The 20,577-nt window shown below is 49.0% G+C and overlaps 1 pseudogene; it reads left to right on the top strand.

Annotated features, from left to right (window-relative positions):
• The first annotated feature begins 16,659 nt into the window (after positions 1–16,659).
• On the top strand, positions 16,660–17,638 carry LOC142250013 (olfactory receptor 10G4-like; annotated as a pseudogene).
• The last annotated feature ends 2,939 nt before the right edge of the window (positions 17,639–20,577 follow it).

Genomic DNA, 20,577 nt, shown 5'->3' on the forward strand with positions numbered 1-20,577 from the left:
ACCTACCAGTCAACATATGCCGAGATGAACCAACGAGACCTGAGGAATGCTACTCCCAAGAAACAACAATAGCTGAGGAAGTGGTTTATCCAGTCCACACCCTACGGCAGGTCGGACACCGTACACCAGCCAACCTCCATCCCTACATCCAGACAGTCAAGGTCGGTGATATACAGGCTCAGGGACTTCGAGACATTGGATCTTCCATCACTCTGGTAAGCCCAGTTATTGTTTCCCCGGAAGACCCTGTACCGGATTCCCAATTATCCATCTCCCTGGCTGAGGGCCAGCGCTCAGACATTCCTCTGGCATGTGTGCAGTTGGACCTAAGGACTGACCAGGGAGAGGTCGAGGTGGAGATTGTGAACAGCCTCCCCATACCTGTCATTGTGGAGACTGACCAGAGCAAGGCTGATGTGGAGCTTATGGACACCGTCCCCACACCAGTTATTTCGGGAAAGGACCAGGGAGAGGTTGATGTGAGACTTGTGAACAGCCTCCCCACACCTGTCATTGTAGAGACTAACCGGAGCAAGGCTGATGTGGGGCATATGGACACCGTCCCCACACCAGTTTTTTCGGGAAAGGACCAGGGAGAGGTTGATGTGAGACTTGTGAACAGCCTCCCCACACCTGTCATTATGGAGACTGACCAGAGCAAGGCTGATGTGGAGCTTATGGACACTGTCCCCACACCAGTTACTTTGGGGTCTGACCAGGAAGAGGTCCATATGGAGTTTATGGACAGCCTCCCCACACCTGTTGTTTCGGGGACTAGCCAGGAGGAAGTTGAAGTGGGGTTCATAGATGGCCCCACCAAGCCTGTTGTTTTAGATCCCACTCAAAGGGAAGGGAAAGTGGGGCTTGTGAATTACCTGCTCACACCAGTCATTTTGGAGAATGACCTAGGACAAGGACTATCCAGTCAGTTTGAAGCAGCCGTCACCCACCTCCAAGCCAAGCAGGACCCTGATGTGGATCTTTCTAACATCTTTTCCAGGGATGGTTTGCATTCCCGGTCTCCATCATCCACTTCTGAGCCAAGAACCGTGAGTAAGCCTAACCACACTGTGGCTGTTGACTGGGGGAGGATTGATAGTGGGAGATTTGTGCAGGCCCAACTCATGAACCCCACCTTAGTGCTTGTCCGCAATATGGCTGCTCAACTTGGGGGAGGTAATCAGGGGGAGGTGTATAGATGCGAGCCTCTGTTGCTGACCTCACCATTAAAAAGGACAATGCCGTCAAGAGGAGAAGGATGATCGAAAGCCTATCATGTCTGGCTAATATTAAGAAGGGGGAGGAATGTGACGACATGGACTCTCATGGGTTAAAGTTTCTTAACATTCAGCCAGACTATTGTTTTTATGTGTGCTAAGTCATGTTTGCTTAGCTATTGCTCTCCAGACTTTTCCAGTAATCATTGTATTGTAGTTGTGTATTGATAATGTAATTACCTTAGTAGCCATTGTCTAGTCGGTGACTTGCCGACTCTATGTAGATATACTGAGTCTTTCTATGCACATCATTTAAATGAACATTATCCATGCAGCTTGAAATTAATCCAATGGGAGAAGCAATCTTGTCCAACCAATCGATGAGGACGCAGTGTATCCTAAGGGAAGGTTAGGGCTATAAAAGGGACTTCTTTAAGCCACCAGGGTTGATGAAGGTTGATGGATGCTGATGGATCCAGTCTAAGCTCTTTGGAGCTGACTAGAGGATCAGGAAATCTTATGGCTTCAATTTAGGGACTCCGGTCCCGGTTGGAGACCATATCCAAAGCCTAGGGATTTCGACTCCGGCTGCCAGGATTTTAACATCAAACCAGGACTACCTAAGGAGGACACTCAGGTTGGGACAGTTCAGTCACCTGTTACAGACTTTGCAGACCTCAGACAGCTTGGAACCAGTGAGGCATGGACATTCTAAATCCCTGGTGAGCCAGCGGAAGGGTGAGACTCTGTTGCCTGTTACATTTGTGTGTTTTGCTGGTTATGTGTTATGTGCTGTTAATTGTTTGGGGATCCAATAAAGTCTAATTATTGTGGTTCCCTGACCCTGTGTTGTCTGATTAGTGTTACGCCCACGGTTAGGGAGGTCGGCATTCAGTTGGGATGAGCCCTGAGCCACGCTGTCTTTCTAAAGGCGGCGGGTTTTAGTGGACGAGAGCACCCACTGAGCCCCGTGTCCCCACAGTAATATTCGGTTACTATTTGGTTCAATTATGGTATGGTGGTATTACTCTCTTGTATGTGGTTGCTTTTGATCACTATGTTTTGGTAGTTTGTTATCTGGTCATGATGTCGCAGTATTTCTCCCTTGTATGGGGTATTATTCGGTCAATTTGTGGTCTGGTCACGGTGTGGCAGTATTTCTCCCTTATATGTGGCTGTATTTGGTCACTGATTGGTGGTAATATGTGGTCTGGTCACGGTGTGGCAGGAATTCTCCCTTGTATGTGGTATTATTGGTTTTGGTATAGTGGATTGTGTTGTGTATGGAGGTCACTTTTTCCTTTCTATAAGGGGGAGATTATTTTCAATAGAAATTAAATACTTAAACATTTAACCCATCCCTGTCCTGTGACTATTACACTACAGGAAATATGCACTTAGAGGTTCTCCAGTGAAAACAAGTAATCACCTTTACTAAGGCCAGGTGCACGTGTTGAGTATTCAGTGAGTTTTTTACCTCAGTATTTGAAGCCAAAACCAGGAGCGGTAAAATCAGAGGAAACGTGTAATAGAAACTCGAGCACAACTTCTGTATTTTTCACCCACTCCTGGTTTTGGCTACAAATACTGATGTAAGATACTGACCAAATACTGAACATGGCCTAAGGATAAGTGATAACATATTGATCAGTGGGGTCCGATTGCTGGGACCTGCACCGATCCTGCAACTTTTATCCCCCATTACACTGGAGCTCGTGTCCGACTCGACCCCCTCATCCATTCATTCCCTCAGTGGCTGCGAGCGCTGCGCTTGTTTTTATCTGGCTGCTCCTCAGAGGATGAATGGAGCTGCGGTCACACACTCCACCTGCTGCCGCTGCAAAACGTTCCCCAATCTTCCTATCGGTGCGGTTTCCACTGGTCTGGTTCCACCGATCAATAAGTAATCACTAACCAAACCTGTGGATCAGTGATAATTTCTTTTCACCAAAGACCCCATTACTGCAAACTACTATAATTGTACATCCCAGTTATGGTGCACAATATAGATGTGCAGGAGCCGCCTGTGTATACAGTCAAAGCAACACAATAATGGGAATAACGATAATGTGTGTTTAAATTTAGCTGTAGGGTGGGCCCTACTGACCATAAGACCCTGCTGACCATAAGAGCTTACACTCTACGGTATAGAGGGGATACTGCTGACCATAAGAGCTTACACTCTACAGGACAGAGAGAACCCCCAATGACCATAAAAGCTTACACTCTACAGTAAAGAGAGGACACTGCTGACCATGAGAGCTTACACTCTACAGTATAGAGGGGACACTGCGGACCATAAGAGCTTACACTCTACAGGACAGAGAGAACCCTGATGACCATAAAAGCTTACACGCTACAGGAGAAAGATGAACTTGCTGACCATAAGAGCTTACACTCTACAGAAGAGAGAGAGAGAGAAGGAGAGATCCTACTAACCAAAAGAGGTTACATTGTACAGAAGAGAGAGGATACTACTGACCATAAGAGGTTACACTCTATAGGAAAGAGAGAAGGGACCCCACTGACCATAAGAGCTTACACTCTACAGAAGGAGAGTGACCCAGTGACTCTGTACATAGAAAATTGCCCTGCTGTAAAAACTGTGCTCCACTGGGAACTTCTGATTGATGATTGCCCAGGTTCTGATCACCTCTGTACAAGGTGTGATAATCCATAGACGTCATAGAGTGTTGGAATAAAAAGGAGAATCTGGAGGAAACCCATGCAAACATGGGAGAACATACAGACTCCTTGCAGATGTTAAATAGTAGAGTAGACCTGGCTCAACTATATAGTCGGGTGCTCTGGAGAAAATAAGTCCAATAAATAACAAAAAAAAGTGGTGTGCCGGAGCTTTTTTGTTATTCTTTGCAGATGTTGTCTTTGGAGGGATTTGAACCCAGGACTGTAAAGCAGCCGTGCTAACCACTGAGCCACTGTGCTGCCCATAACACAAAGTCAGGGATTATGAGGGATTATAGTCAGGTGTGTGAGTAAATAGAGAAAAACTGAGTGAGGAAAAGTCAAACTCAACTGCAGAGGTGAGGCTGATGAAGACAATTTCATGCCAAGACAGAGCACAGCAAAACGTGGCAACAATTTCACAGCAGACGGGGCTTCAAGATTTGTCGTTCACCAAGAAATGGGCGACGTTAAGCGCTGAACATGCAGAGAAGGAAACGGCAGCAGATGAAAAACTGAACATGAATCAGAAAATCTCCCTCAGCCCCATCAGCTCAGAACTTATTGCAACCAATGGACCCCAGTGATGATATTGGGGTCAGGCTGACACCTCGGCCGCAGCCAGGGTCATTAAGTTACATGTCAGTAATGTAGAAATAGCCATCAGCCGTGTGAGAAAAAAGGAAATTGTGTAAAATATCCTGTTCAGGAAGAGATAATTGAAAATAATATAATTTATAATTAACTCCTTCATGCACCGATACTCTAATAATATGTAGAACATAATGTTCTGACGATATCGATAGTGACATTTTAATTGCTGTGTATGAAAACATAAAGCTGCTCCCCCAGATTATCTCCCCAGCTTCATATATTAAGCAGAGTTATAGCACGTCTATATGAAATGCACTGTGAAGAAATAACAGCGTCCTGTCCCTTTAAATTCTGCGTGTTGCATGACACTGGTCAGCAGCCAATAAGATTGCTGGATTTGAATCTGAAGAAATAAACACAAACAAACTGTCGCTCTCCTCAGTGTTTTACAGACAGTGACGAGTGGAGTTGTATATCGGTGAGTGCCGCCATCACATCCCCTGATGACCAAACACTGATTTATCTCATCTCCTCGATGCTTCTTTCCTGTTATCTGGAATCCGCTGATGATTTTATCATTTCACCTAAACTCAAAACAGGCGAGAACACCGGGCAGAGCAGAGAATTCTGCCACAACAGCTGCGGTCACCGGCCACTAGGGGGCGCTATCAGTGCAATCTGTATTTACTGGTGCACTGTGCTCCCCCTAGTGGCTGCAGGAAAGCAGAAGATTATGTTTGGGTTACACAGGACACTGCGGCCAGTATTATTTATTGGGGCATTATTTACCACTAATGTCAGTGGGATTAGTGCCTGGCACTGTTATTGGGGGTCAGGCTCTATGTGCTGGTAATGAAGTCACTTTCGCTGTCATTTTTGTGGGGTTACTTGTTTTTATTTGCATGAAGAACATAGAAATCCATGTTTGCCATATATCTTGATTTACAGGCCCCAGTACAATCCTATGTACAATGCTTTCCATGTGGTATTACCTATACTGGAGACTCTACAAACATCCAGAATAGTCTGGATTTGCTCATGTTGCCTCCATGTATTGGTGTAATGGAGTATGATACCGGGGGGGGGGGACGCTAACTATGAATATGTGTGGGAAGCTGCGGTGTTTGATCTCTATCAGATCTGTGACTAAATCTTTTTTGGATTCACAGATTTTCCTATGGAGTTGTCAATGTACGACATTTACAAGATGGCAGCGAGCAGCCGCTCTATGGAGGTCTGCAGCTTTATTATACACGGACCCTCGTCCTATTGTCCATCCCTGATGAGTGATAAGTGGACACTCACCAGATTCTGTTTTATTTAGGACGTCTACCGCCGCCGGCACTGCATCTTCGGATCTGGATACGTATCATGTGAGATTATTATTTTATATAATAACAATTTCCACTTAATCTGAGAATAAAGTGTCATTCCAATAATCCAGCATTTAATAATCCAGAACATGTATTAGTCCAGCACAGAATTACAGGACATTGTCATTTAGAAAATAGTTTTCCATAGTAATTTGTGTGATTTTCTTTGCACAGAATCAGTCAGAATCCAGCAGGTCACGATGATTTGGGTTAAAGGAATTTTCCTGTCATTTTAAGGATTTCTGGACATTGTATGATTGATCCCATTATCTGCTTGTGTTTTCTCTCCAGATTGTCCCAGCACAAGGGAGGAGGCGGAAAACCAACTGCTCATCTACAGCACCAGATTCCTGCCATCACCGATCTTCAACATGGAGGTGACTGATCACAAAGCATATAATGTCCTCGTGTTCTGTCCATAGATGTAAAGGAATGTCTCAGCAGACAATTAACTTGCTCTTTTTTTCTCAGCGCCTGATGCCGACCAACCGCGAAGCACAGAAAAAATATCTTCCGTTTCCGTTATACGAAAAAAGACCTGAGCCGCCATCAGTGACGCCAGAGCCGCCATCAGTGACGCCAAAGCCGCCAACAGTGACACCAAAGCCGCCAACAGTGACACCAAAGCCGCCAACAGTGACACCAAAGCCGCCATCAGTGACACCAAAGCAGCTGAATGAAGAGGAGATAGCAGAGCCAATGGAGGTCACAGACCAGGAAGAAAGGGAGAAAGAAGACACCAAGAAGACACCCAGCAGCGGAATGAAGTGGTGATATCCGATCCAATGAAATATCGGGAGGTAAAAGACTTTGAAGAAGATGAGAAAGAAGATACCAAGAAGAAAGAAAAGAAAGGTTCAGGAGCTAATAGAAGAATGGTGCAAAATACCACAACAAGCACTCTGAACCAGCCAGCAAAGAGACAGCGAGATCAGGACCAGCCGGCAAAGAGACAGCGAGATCAGGACCAGCCGGCAAAGAGACAACGAGATCAGGACCAGTCAGCAAAGGGACAACGAGATCAGGACCAGCCGGAACAGAGTCAACGCGATCAGAACCAGCCAGCAAAGAGAAAACGCGATCAGGACCAGCCGGCACAGAGTCAACGACTTCAGATTCACCTGGCAAAGAGACAAAGACTTCAGAAAAAGCCAGCCAAGAGACAACAAGTTAAGAAGCAGCCGACACAGATGATCCGCCGGCAGTCTTCCATATTCAAAAAAATCACCACCAACCTCAGTAAAATAAAAAACACCATATGGACCAACCTCTTCAAAGTGATGAGACGCTGATGGACTGTGGCCCCAACATACAGCAGCATAAAATCTGGTAAGTATAATAATAATAATTAATAATAACCATAAAATAGTAATTATTAGGTTTAGAAATAGGTTGAAAATGTAGTAAAAGCATTAAAAAGACATATAATAGGAGCAGTAATATAGTATCTAATATTATAATCATTAATTGTATAATAATGATAATTAGAGCCATAAAAATAATTTCAGCAGGTTTGATCCACGGTTTTCGGACTTATCGCCTTTTCCCGGGGTCGAGAAGGAATTTTTCCCCCTGAGACACAAATTGGCTGAAGGTGTCCGGGGGGTTTTGCCTTCTTTTGGATCAACAGCTTTAAGAATAGGGATCTAAGTTATAATTTTAGTAAAATATCAATACAAATGTTAGTAATAATAGTAATAATAAAATAGCAATAATCCAAACATATCTAAAAAAAATATTAAAAAGTAGGATAATAACAATAATATTAAAAAATTAGTAATAAGATCAGTAAAATAGCAACAAAGTAAACATAGCATAACTAATAATAATAATAATAATATTACAGTATTTATTATAATGACTAGAATAATTAGTAAATAATTAATAGGTATTACATTATTATTAAGAATAATATAATAATAACAACTTAATACATTATTAGGTACTGTCAGGTTTGATCCAGGGTCCTCGGACTGATCGCCTTTTCCCGGGGTCGAGAAGGAATTTTTCCCCTGAGACACAAATTGGCTGAATGTGTTCAGGGGTTTTTGCCTTCTTCTGAATCAACAGCTTTAGGAATAGGGATCTAATTAATAGTAAATAGAGAAATAATAGAAATATTAGTACTAATATTCATAATATTAGAAAGAATAAAAATAGTATTTAAAAAAAATAATAGTAATATAAATGATAAATACTATTTATGTTTCATGTTATTATTATTATTATTATTATTATTATATTATTCTTAATAATAATGGGCACCACATAGTCCTCCATACAGAATAATGGGCCCCACATAGTCCTCTATACACAATAAAGGGCACCACATAGCCCTCAATACAGAATAATGGGCCCCACATAGCCCTGCATACAAAATAATGGGCCCCACATAGCCCTCCATACACAATAATGGGCCCCACATAGCCCTCCATACACAATATTGGGCCCCACATAGTCCTCCATACAGAATAATGGGCCCCACATAGCCCTCCATACACAATAATGGGCCCCACATAGTCCTCCATACAGAATAATGGGCCCCACATAGTCCTCCATACAGAATAATGGGCCCCACTTAGCCCTCCATACACAATAATGGGCCCCACATAGTCCTCCATACAGAATAATGGGCCCCACTTAGCCCTCCATACACAATAATGGGCCCCACATAGTCCTCCATACAGAATAATGTGCCCCACATAGCCCTCCATACAGAATAATGGGCCCCACATAGCCCTCCATACAGAATAATGGGCCCCACATAGTCCTCCATACAGAATAATGGGCCCCACATAGCCCTCCATACAGAATAATGGGCCCCACATAGCCCTCCATACAGAATAATGGGCCCCACATAGTCCTCCATACAGAATAATGGGCCCCACATAGCCCTCCATACACAATAATGGGCCCCACATAGTCCTCCATACAGAATAATGGGCCCCACTTAGCCCTCCATACACAATAATGGGCCCCACATAGTCCTCCATACAGAATAATGTGCCCCACATAGTCCTCCATACAGAATAATGGGCCCCACATAGTCCTCTATACACAATAATGGGACCCACATAGCCCTCCATACAGAATAATGTGCCCCACATAGCCCTGCATACACAATAATGGCCCCACATAGCCCTCCATACACAATAATGGGCCCCACATAGCCCTCCATACACAATAATGGGCCCCACATAGTCCTCCATACAGAATAATGGGCCCCACATAGCCCTGCATACACAATAATGGCCCCACATAGCCCTCCATACACAATAATGGGCCCCACATAGTCCTCCATACAGAATAATGGGCCCCACATAGCCCTGCATACACAATAATGGCCCCACATAGCCCTGCATACACAATAATGGCCCCACATAGCCCTCCATACAGAATAATGGGCCCCACATAGTCCTCTATACACAATAATGGGCGTCTGGCATCGGGGTGTTTGTTGTGCTCTCCACTGTTTGGGCCCCTCCCCCTAGGGGACGTGATCTCTGGATGCCTCTGTGTTACCATGGTGATATATATTCCCTGTAGGCCCGCTCCGCCCCCTGTATATATATGTACACCCTCATCTACACTGTATACAGCGGCCGGGGCTCGTACTCCACCTCCGGCCTCCGCTCGGGCTCCACACGCTGCGGTCACCTGGCCGCACACACTCCGCCTCCTGTCACCACTGAGCGCTCAAATCGCTGCTGGCTCCGCCCCTCGGCCGCTTCATCGTCCTTGGCAATATGGAGACGTCCGCACTGATTAGAATCCTGCGATCAGGGGGCGGGGCTTCTGCCTGTTAAGCCACACATGAGTTGCCATGGAGAGCTCACAACAGGGGCGGAGCCTCTGAGAGCTGGGCGCGGCTATACTGTAGATGGGCGTTTCGCTACGCAGGGCTATGCTGAAGATGGGCGGGGCTATACCGGAGATGGCCGTGTCTATACTGGAGATGGGCGGGGCTATGCTGAAGATGGGCGGGGCTATACCGGAGATGGCCGTGTCTATACTGGAGATGGGTGGGGCTAGGCTGGAGATGGTGGGGGCTACACTGGATATGGGCGGGGCTATACTGCAGATGGGCGGGGCTATATCGGTGACGGGCGGGGTTAGAGCAGGCAGTGTCCCCGTGCAGTGCGCGCTGCTCCGTACAGTCCCCATAGAAGGAGCAGATATTGGCTCCTATAGGGCGGCGGCTGCAGAAGGGTCATCATCCAGATCAGGGAGGAGAATATGGAGGATGATGTTCTCTCCTCTGTAGATATCATCCTCCATCTGTGCGGTGTTTGCGCTGTGATTCTCTTCTGTTGCTTCATTTTCCTCTATGAAGACGATTCTCCAATATTTTGGCCTCTGATCTGAGATTAGATGTAATAGATATTTTCCAGGCTGCCAGGAAGTGTTATCTTATCTGTATTTGTTCCTTATTTTTTATAATACCGATATATATATATAAATTTGCCAATATCTATGTGACTTCTCTGTATGATAGATGTCACCTATAAATCTTATTACAAGATGCTGCCAGGAGGTGTTATCTTAGTATATATTTGCAGAGATTTGCAGTATATATATATTCATGTTTCCTGTGGTATTGATTGTATATTGTCTCTATAGTGACTGATGAAGGTCCAGACCCCGGACAGACACGTCACCCTCCATGCTGGATTCCTTACAGTAACACCTAAGATATAATCTGGAGAAATGTCCTCTTCATTTTGGAGGCTCCAGTGTTATTTATTCCCTCACATTCTGTCATCTCCTGCTGCTGAGAAAGGGAGAGAGGGACTGAGAGGAGGAGATCACTCTATATGAGAGGGGGATGATGGGGAGCGGTCTGTGAGAGAGGGGGATGATGGGGAGCGGTCTATGCGAGAGGGGGGATGATGGGGAGCGGTCTGTGAGAGAGGGGGGATGATGGGGAGCGGTCTATGAGAGGGGGGGATGATGGGGAGCGGTCTATGAGAGGGGGGGATGATGGGGAGCGGTCTATATGAGAGGGGGATGATGGGGAGCGGTCTGTGAGAGAGGGGGATGATGGGGGGTGGTCTGCGAGAGAGGGGGGATGATGGGGAGCGGTCTATGCGAGAGGGGGGATGATGGGGAGCGGTCTATGCAAGAGGGGGGATGATGGGGAGCGGTCTGTGAGAAAGGGGGGATGATGGGGAGCGGTCTGTGAGAGAGGGGGAATGATGGGGAGCGGTCTATGCGAGGGGGATGATGGGGAGCGGTCTGTGAGAGAGGGGGGATGATGGGGAGCGGTCTGTGAGAGAGGGGGATGATGGGGAGCGGTCTGTGAGAGAGGGGGGATGATAGGGAGCGGTCTGTGAGAGAGGGGGGATGATGGGGAGCGGTCTGTGAAAGAGGGGGGATGATGGGGAGTGGTCTGTGAGAGAGGGGGGGATGATGGGGAGCGGTCTGTGAGAGAGGGGGGTGATGGGGAGCGGTCTGTGAGAGAGGGGGATGATGGGGGGCGGTCTGTGAGAGAGGGGGATGATGGGGAGCGGTCTATGCGAGAGGGAGGATGATGGGGGGCGGTCTGTGAGAGAGGGGGGATGATGGGGAGCGGTCTGTGAGAGAGGGGGGATGATGGGGAGCGGTCTGTGAGAGAGGGGGATGATGGGGAGCGATCTGTGAGAGAGGGGGATGATGGGGTGCGGTCTGTGAGAAAGGGGGATGATGGGGAGCAGTCTATGCGACAGGGGGGATGATGGGGAGCGGTCTGTGAGAGAGGGGGGATGATGGGGAGCGGTCTGTGAGAGAGGGGAGATGATGGGGAGCGGTCTGTGAGAGAGGGGGGATGATCGGGAGCGGTCTGTGAGAGGGGGGATGATGGGGAGTGGTCTGTGAGAGAGGGGGGGATGATGGGGAGCGGTCTGTGAGAGAGGGGGGATGATGGGGAGCGGTCTGTGAGAGAGGGGGATGATGGGGGGCGGTCTGTGAGAGAGGGGGATGATGGGGAGCGGTCTATGCGAGAGGGGGGATGATGGGGAGCGGTCTGTGAGAGAGGGGGGATGATGGGGAGCGGTCTATGCGAGAGGGGGGATGATGGGGAGCGGTCTGTGAGAGAGGGGGGATGATGGGGAGTGGTCTGTGAGAGAGGGGGGATGATGGGGAGCGGTCTGTGAGAGAGGGGGATGATGGGGAGCGGTCTGTGAGAGAGGGGGATGATGGGGTGCGGTCTGTGAGAGAGGGGGATGATGGGGAGCAGTCTATGCGAGAGGGGGGATGATGGGGAGCGGTCTGTGAGAGAGGGGGGATGATGGGGAGCGGTCTGTGAGAGAGGGGAGATGATGGGGAGCGGTCTGTGAGAGAGGGGGGATGATGGGGAGCGGTCTGTGAGAGGGGGGATGATGGGGAGTGGTCTGTGAGAGAGGGGGGATGATGGGGAGCGGTCTATGCGAGAGGGGGGATGATGGGGAGCGGTCTGTGAGAGAGAGGGGGATGATGGGGTACGGTCTGTGAGAGAGGGGGATGATGGGGAGTGGTCTGTGAGAGAGGGGGGATGATGGGGAGCGGTCTATGCGAGAGGGGGGATGATGGGGAGCGGTCTGTGAGAAAGGGGGATGATGGGGAGCGGTCTGTGAGAGAGGGGGATGATGGGGAGTGGTGTAATATTCTGATAATATTGTTCCCAGAAGTGACCTGTGCTTCATAGATGCTTCCAGGAATCTTCCCCATGCTGTTCCCCTTTAATTTCAGCTCTTTTCTCCTCATCCGCAGGAATATTAATTTCCTCTTGACTTGTGTGATGCCCTGGCCGGGCCAGGTAGTCACAAATAGGGCCCCGCATTACACCCTTCCCTCACAGGTAATGTGGCGCCCTGGACTAGCCAGGTCTTCACAGGTACTGCAACAACACACCCCACACCCCGAGATAGGCACATCAGCCAGACACCAAATCCTTGTTGCCTCCCTCCAGGGGCTGATGTCCACACCAGGTGGGGTGGAGCCAGGCGGTTGGCCCCACCCACTGAGGAGTTCACAGTCCTGGAGGCGGGAAAGGAAGGCAGATCAGTTAGGGAGGTAGAAGTGAGAGGAGTAAAGTGGTAGTAGAGGAGAAGACTGACCGTGTCCGGGTACGTGGCCTGGGCATCAAGAGCAAGGTTGGCAGACGGTGGTGGCCGTCTGCATGAGAGGCAGATCAACGCGGAACCGTAGGACCGGGGACGGGCGGTGGCCTGCCGGTACCGAACCGGGGAGCGAAGAGAAGCCAGCACAAACCGGCAGGGCCTGCGGACCCCGACCAGGCTTGGAGTCGCCGTTAAACAGGTCAAATCCGTTAGTGACCGGAACCCCAGGGGTTTCCAAACAGCCAAGACCCGATTGAAGGCAACAGTCCAAACAGCAAAAGGGAAATACAGCTACCGCCACAGCTAGAATTCCCAGGGCCAGAGCCTGCGGGCAAAAGGGCTCCTCCGGCACATATCCTGGGGAGCGGGTTACCGGTGGGAAGCCATCGGGACAGAAGTTACACTAAAGGTGCAGGGAAAGGCAGCCACCACCAACCGTCCGGGAGAAACCACAGCAGCCGGCTGCGGGACCCATCCATCCAGCCGTTTGTTTTACCAGAGACTCTGCATCCGTTCTTGGCTGAGTGAGTACCACCATGCCATCTGGCACCGCGCTGCCCCCGCGACCCTGCACCTCACCAACCGTGCCTCCCCGTCACACCTCACCGGGCCCCGGGACAACCAACCCCTACCCACGGAGGGGGAAACAACATCCCAGCTGCTCCCTGCCATCGCTCACGGGATCCCCGTCACCAGCAGCGGTGGTGCCCCAACCTCACCACAAACCGTGGGTGGCGTCACGGACCAAATCCCCAAACCAAACCACCCCTTTCACTCACGGGCGAGGAGCGCCGCTCGAGTCCCCGGATCCGGCCCACCGCTCGAGCCACCGAGCAGCAGCAGCGCCGGACCCGAGCGTGGTGAGTGCAGCGCCCTCCCCGCCCGCGACAGTAACACACAGCCAAACATTTAAACCCTAGTCACCTCCCCCAGGGCTTGATGGACACACCAGGGGGCGGAAACAGGCGGTTGGAAGACGCCCACCAAGGAGTTCAGACAGCCTGGGGCGGGAAAGTTCAGTGCAGTTTCTGGGTTCAAGTTGGAGAGGAGTGTGGGTTGGGGCTGTGTGCAGCTGCAGCAGAGGAGAGAAAACCCAATTTGAGCAGGTGCCGGGGTAGGAGCCCTGGTACCTTTGGCTAGGAGGCAGATGGCGGTCTCCGTCTGCAGGAACTGGGAAGACGGCTCGGTGGAACCGAGGTGGATCGGGACAGGGTTGTAGCCCGCCGGTACCGACCCGGGGAACCGACTCGGAAACCGGAGCACAAAGGGGGGTACTCAGACCCTGAGGCTAGGTCCAGAAGCTACTGGGGGCTAGCTAATTAACTGATTGCGGTCAGGACTAGAGGTCCTGTCCCACCCAAAGTCCTGACTGAAGGCAACAGCCCAACGAGGGGGATAAGCAGCCACCGCCATGGTTCAGAGATCCCACGGACCAGCGTCTGCGGGCAAAGGGCTCCTTAGGCAACCACAAGCCGGGAGCGGACTCCTGAAGTTGCAAGCACAGGCAGTCCACCATCCAACACAGGTGCGGGAGAAAGGCAGAGACCACCAGCCGGGTGGGGGACCAGACTGCAGCCGGCTGCGGGCACTGACCACCATCACCTTAGTTTACCAGAGACTCGTGTGTTTAGTAATAGTGAGTACATCAGCACCCTCCTCTCGCCCATCTCCCTGCACCGCCAAACACCCCAAATGAGTCCCAGGGCCACCATCCCTGCCCACGGAGGGGTTAACAACTTGCTGCCAAACATCTCCCCCGGGTGCCCTGTAACTGCAGCGGTGGTGTCCACCTTCACCACATCCCGTGGGTGGCGTCACGAACTTAACACGGCTCCAGCCGTACACCTACGTCCCCAAACCACAACCCCCCTTTCAGTTAAAGTGACCGCGAGACCCTCGAGCCACCCACTGAAGGTCCGGATCCGAGCGTCTCGGCTGCCGAGCACGGGGCGGTACACTTGCATTATTAGATTAGTTATTTGTTAGGAATACACAAATCGTACTAAATATCTGAGACAAATAATGGGAATATTCCCCTCTTCGCCCATCGCTGATGTACTCACATTGCATCAGTCCAGGATCTATTTAGAATGTGCAGTTTGTGAGATCTGATGACAGATCAGTGACCAGCGCCGGGATCAGTCCGGCTGCAGGGAAAAGTCAGTCATTATCATTAGGAAATCTTCACATCAGACCGGAAATCAGGAGCTTAACAAATGTATTTGAGAGTAAAATAAACACTACAAGGAAAGAAGAAAAACACAAAACAAGTATCAATACATTACCCTACCAAACTGTGCCACAGACCGGGAATTCACATCAAGGAAAAGAAAAAAGTTGTGTTTAAAAGAGTCTATATATTTTTCTAAATTTAAAAGTTATTTTTCAAACTAGAATATTAAAATGAAAATAGATTTGTGGATACAAATGATTAGTAGCCGGAGGTCCCATCATTTGGTCGGTGATGGTGGGTGGGGGCTGTGCATTACTTACATACAGGGCGATCATATAAGGGGGAAGTGTAGAGTAAAGAGAATTATCCAGTAATAGGTTTCATCAAAGGGCAAAATCCTTCACATTGGTTTAATATGAGAGGAATACATCATTAATCTACAGTGTGTCCACCCATATCCTGTCCACTGCCATTAACTTGAGAACGGCGGCAGCTATAGGCATAGAAGTGGTGTCTAGGTATAGTAAAGTAGCCATGCGCTACGCAATGAAACCACCTATAGCGCCACCTGGTGGAAAACAACGGAGTTAGCATTTTTATCTCGAAAACGGAACAAGATAGAGGAAAAAAGTGAATTACAAAATTGTAGGGCATCATCAATTCAAGACTAATCGACACCTTGCATACAGAAATGCTATGATATGACACCCATGACACCCCCCCAAACATTGAATGCTAGTCATGCATATGGCGCTCATTTAACTTTGATGCTCAAAGTGGCCCCCGTCAGCTGCAATGCACATCTGGACTCTGGACAGCATACTGTATCTTGCTGCACGTTGTGCAATATGGTGGGTGACACGTTTGCACAAGCATCTGTGATACGTCGTCGTAGGTCCTGCAATGTTGGTGGAGGGGTCGCATACACCTGCTGTTTGATGTGACCTCACAGAAAGAAGTTCAATGGGGTCAGGTCAGGTGAGCGTGGAGGCCACTCCATGCAGCCACCATACCCAATGACTTGTAGGAAGGTCTCCATGAGGTATCGCTTCACATCCGCAGCCTTGTGAGTTTTACACGTTCTAATCATAGCATTTCTGTATGCAAGGTGTCGATTCATATTGAATTGATGATGCCTTACAACTTTGTATTTCACTTTTTTTCTCTATCTCGTTCCATTTTCGAGATAAAAATACTAACTCTGTTGTTTTATAAAAGGTGATGCTATAGGTGGTTTCATTGCGTAGCGCATGGCTACTTTACTATACCTAGACACCACTGCTATGCCTATAGCTGCCGCCGTTCTCGAGTTAATGGCGGTGGACAGGATATGGGTGGACACACTGTATATGATATGTGTGATGTTGTCAGCCCCGCCCACTGACGATGACATCACTGATCTATTACTGGTGACAACCAGCCTGTACACTGTGTCTCAGAGGTTGTCAGCCCCGCATCATTACTGACATTTCTGAATTTAATATTAGGAATTTGCCATTTCTTTATTGTTTATTTATTGCTATTTTTCCCTTTTTTCTCAGATGAACATTATTGAGTCTTTTTTAGATGATAACCAGAGCTTGGTGGGAGAATTCGTCCTCTCCAGTCTGTCCTCCGCGGTCTCTGACGTCCAGATTCTCCTTTTCCTCAGTTTTATGATTGTCTATGTGATCACGGTTCTGGGTAATGCGCTGATCCTCCTGGTGGTGCAGCTGGACGCTCGCCTTCACACCCCCATGTATCTCTTCCTGGGCCACCTGTCCTTCCTAGATATATGTTACTCCTCGGTGACTGTCCCTAAACTGCTCAACATCCTCTCCTCCGATAACAGGAGGATCTTGTTCTATGGTTGCTTCTCTCAGATGTATTTCTTCCATGTCCTGGGCAGCTCGGAGATGTTCCTTCTGGCCGTCATGGCTTATGACCGCTTTGTGGCCATCTGTAACCCGCACCGAGCTGATGAGGAGGTCGGTCTGCATCCCTCTGGCCGGCTGTGCCTGGTTCGGTGGTTTTGCCCACTCCACGTTCCACACCTGCTTTCTCCTGAGACTTTCCTTCTGTGGACCAAACCAGCTCTACAACTTCTTTTCTGACGCGACGCCACTTATAAAGCTCTCGTGTTCCGATACCACGGTGGATGAGATCCTGCTCATCGTCACTCCGGTAATCTTGGGACCATCGTGTTTCACGTTAGTTCTTGTCTCTTACAACCGGATTGTGAGGAGCATCTTGAGGATAAACTCCAGGGAGGGACGACAGAAGACGTTCTCTACGTGTGCGTCACATTTACTGGTGGTGTCCATATTCTATGGGACCGGGATCATTGTGTATGTGCAGCCCATGTCAGTGTACACATCAGCCAACAGCTTCATTACTGTGTTCTACACGGTTATAACGCCCATGCTGAACCCCCTGATATATACTCTGAGGAACAAGGAAGTCACAGGAGTGCTACAAAAATTACTAATACGGCCCAATCCACTCCATGTAAAAAACAGCAGAATGAGCAGCATCTTCTGATATTGGAAATTTACATCATCAGCTTATCCTCCAGTCACCTGCAGAGCTGCACTCACTATTCTGCTGTTACATCAGGTCTTATGCTCCAGAGCTGCACTCACTATTCTGCTGTTACCTCATGTCTTAGTTTTAAATTACCTCCAGAGCTGCAGTCTCTATTCTGTCATCACCTTATGTTTTATCCTCCAGAGCTGCACTCACTATTCTGGTGTTACACCATGGCTTATCCTGCAATTACCTCCAGAGCTGCAGTCACTATACTTTTGTTACATCATCTTTTATACTCTGGTTACATCAAGAGCTGCAGTTATAATCCTGCTGTTACCTCAGGTCTTATCCTCATGTTACCTCTAGAGCTGCAGTCACTATTCTGCTGTTACATCATGTCTTATACTCCAGTCACCTCCAGAGCTGCGGTTACTATTCTGCTGTAACATCACGTCTTATACTCCAGTTACTTCCAGAGCTGAGGTCACTATTCTGCTGTTACATCATCTAAAGTGCTGCGGAATATGTTGGCGCTATATAAATAAACTTTATTATTATATTATTTATTATACTCCAGTCACCTCCAGAGCTGCACTCACTATTCTGCTGTTACATCACTTCTTATTCTCCAGTCACCTCTGGAACTGCAGTCTTTATTTTGCTGTTACATCATGTCTTATTCTCCAATTACCTCTAGAGCTGCAGTTACTATTCTTCTATTACATCATGTCTTTTACTCTGGTTACATCAAGAGCTGCAGTTATTATTCTGCTGTTACATCAGGTCTTCTACTCCAGTCACCTCCAGAGCTGTAGTCCAAATTGTGCAGAGAGACGCTGAGTTCCCATAATGCACTTATCCATTGTGGGAGATGTATGTGTCCAACACCAGACCTAAGCAGGTCTCCTCCAATAACGCCAAATCTTGGGAAATAGAAGATAATAGCAGTCGATGGGAAAGCTCGAGGTCTGTAATGTAGTGACATTGGAGGCCATCAGGCTGGATAATGCAGGAGCCTTGGAGGACTAATCTCATCCTCCATAACATGCAAGACTCTCACTCTTCTTTGTGCTCCGTCAGATCATTGAAGAGAGGTTTTCGGCTTCATCTTTCCCTTATTCTTACATGTTGCTGCTCGGCTCCTCGTTCCTTCAGTCCATGAGTGCACTTATGTCAGGAGTAAAGGCTTATGGGTCGCAGCCCTCGCATCCTGGGGCTCGGAGTCATATTTACAAATAATTATTTGTTGGATTGTTCTTTATTTGTTGCTTTTTATTCTTTCAGGTTGTGTTCCTCCCGATGTTTTTACATTTTATATTGTATGAGACGTTTGTGTAAAAGCTTCTGCACTTATGACTTTCAATCATTCTCAAACTCGGATCCTGACCCTCATTGGGTTAATAAAGTTTTGCATTTCCCTCCTTTACAATGTTTAGAGCTTCTCATTATTGTCAGTGAATGAGAATAGTCTTGTTTAAACCTAAACCGTGTCACAGCTGAGGGTTTGTTACAATGTATCCAGTCTAGACAATCTTCTGTGAACACATCTCTTGCCGGTACATGCTGTTTGTTACAATGTATCAGTGCAGTCCCGAAGGTTTCGCTCATTTCCCATATAATGATGACTGACAAAGAATGGGGGAAACTGTTTAATATACATTTACAGATTATTTGATGCTTTGTATAATTCTATGACTTATCCTGGATTTTACTGTGGAATTGTAAAGACGTCTGATACAATGTATCCGGCTCCCCCGAGTGGGTTGTCTGGGCTGAGGTTGACGTGCTGACATTGGCCCCGGTCCTGCTCCCCGTGTGCTGTGAAATCACAGTCTGGGGCCCTAGATAGAAAAAATAACAGTTACATGATCATTGGTTTCCTCTGAGGTGTCTGCAGGTCGGGGGTAAGAACAGAGGTGACGACTGGATATAATAATGCTTTACCTGTGAATGGGGACGATCTTTGCACCAACGTGGAACGAATCTGAGGTTAATCTTACATCGCTGTTAATGAACTGACCTGAAATTCAAGAGATCATAAAAAGTGAAGGGTTAATCTGTACAATATCATTAAGGGGGTCCCCCATCAGGGGCGGACTGGCCAACCAGGAGGTCAGGAGAACCCCCAGTGGGCCCCTGCTATTGATGGCCCCGCCCCCTAGGCCCCGCCCCCCTACCCCCTTGGGCCCCTATGGATATGTGTGAGAGGCCCCCTCCTCTTCCCCGGCCGGTAATTTCACTAATCATATCGGTACATTGCCGATATGATTAGTGACAATCCCATTGCCTCTGCAGCGGCAAGCAGGGAGAGCGATCTCCAGCTCTGCCTGCTATCACTGTCAGTGCCGCGCGGCTCTGACTCATCTGCGCAGCCAGCGACACTGCAGGAGGAAGCAGTCTCAGAGCGATGACTGCTTCCTTCCTGTGCAGATGCTGGCAGCATCGCGCTGCACAGGACGGACCCGGCGTCACCCCAGGCCAGGCTGCAGGAGCAGCAGCACGTGAGTATAGAAGGCGGGGGGCCTGAGAAGCGAGCAGGGGCCCAGGGGGGTGTACGGGGGCCCAGGGGGGCAAGCAGGGGCCCGGGGTGGGTGCAGGGGCCCGAGAAGCAAGCAGGGGCCCCAGGGGGGGGGTGCGGGGGCCCAAGGGGGGTGTACGGGGGCACAGGGGGGCAAGCAGGGGCCCGGGGGAGGTGCGGGGGCCCAAGAAGTGAGCAGAGGCCCCGGGGGGGGTGCAGAAGCCCAGGGGGGGGGTACGGGGGCCCAGGGGGGCAAGCAGGGGCCCGGGGTGGGTGCAGGGGCCCGAGAAGCAAGCAGGGGCCCCGGGGGGGTGCGGGGGCCCAGGGGTGGTGTACGGGGGCCCAGGGGGGCAAGCAGGGGCCCGGGGGGTAGGGGCGGTTGGGCATGTGGAGACTGTGGGCAATCAGATCAGTAACATTAACCCTTATTCCA

The sequence above is a fragment of the Anomaloglossus baeobatrachus genome, chromosome 8 (assembly GCF_048569485.1).
Source record: "Anomaloglossus baeobatrachus isolate aAnoBae1 chromosome 8, aAnoBae1.hap1, whole genome shotgun sequence".
Lineage (NCBI taxonomy): Eukaryota > Metazoa > Chordata > Amphibia > Anura > Aromobatidae > Anomaloglossus > Anomaloglossus baeobatrachus.